Genomic DNA, 779 nt, shown 5'->3' with positions numbered 1-779 from the left:
CTTTTATTGACTGGAGGAGGTTATAAAACATGACGCAGGCCTTTATTAGACGCTTACTCTTACTGCTGTGTTGATGCACCAGGGGGAATGTGTGTGCAGTCTTCTTCTTCTTCTACAGGAGCTCTTCACACCCCCCCCCCCCCCCCCCCCCTAAACTATCTTTCTCCCTCAATAATTTGCACCGTTCTCCACACCTTGGAGCGGAATGGAGAAGAGGTGGGGACAGGCTGAGAGACAGAGAGCGCGAGAGAGAGAGAGAGAGAGAGAGAGAGAGAGAGAGCACGGAGGGAGGGGTAAACCGGTTCAGCAGGTATACAGAGAGGCCTGACCCAGTCTCTCCCCGGCCCTGTTGTCACCGTTATTTCTCACGCGCATGCGCGCTGGCGTCTGTTTCCTGCTTTTTCAAACGAGTACCTGTGCTGCGTTTTTTTTTGGACCCACCTCTGCCTGTGTGTGTGTGTGTGTGTGTGTGTGTGTGTGTGTGATCAGGATATAATCCTCTTTTTTCCTCTCCCCGCTCTCTCACCCACTCCCGTTATTTCAGAGCGCTGGAGGTGAAATCCGTCTTTACCTGTCCGAGGGAAGCACACCTGAGCGGACTCACCTGTCCACCCGAAACACGTCTCTTTCCTTTTTCTTTTTCTTTTGTTTTATTGAGTGCTGCAAAGAGGAAGGTGTGTACGGACCAAAACAAGAAGGAGATTAAAGCGGGACCGAGCTTGCGAGACGAGGAGAAAGGTGTAAGGAGGAAGGAGGAGAACAAGAAGGGACCGACACCT

General features: G+C 51.9%; 1 protein-coding gene across 1 annotated transcript in view; it reads left to right on the top strand.

Moving 5' to 3' along the window:
- The first annotated feature begins 419 nt into the window (after positions 1 to 419).
- The window catches only part of LOC137888744 (putative transcription factor Ovo-like 1), a 7,846-nt gene continuing 7,486 nt past the window's right edge, over positions 420 to 779 (top strand). Inside the window, exon 1 of the mRNA XM_068732214.1 lies at positions 420 to 740. The gene's annotated coding sequence lies outside the window, so the exon portion shown is untranslated. The remainder of the gene's footprint in view (positions 741 to 779) is intronic.

Source organism: Cebidichthys violaceus, unplaced genomic scaffold (genome assembly GCF_023349555.1).
Source record: "Cebidichthys violaceus isolate CVI_PGR_0920_01 unplaced genomic scaffold, fCebVio1.0.p SCAF_575, whole genome shotgun sequence".
Classification (NCBI taxonomy): Eukaryota; Metazoa; Chordata; class Actinopteri; order Perciformes; family Stichaeidae; genus Cebidichthys; species Cebidichthys violaceus.
This window is presented reverse-complemented; position numbering and strand designations above follow the sequence as displayed.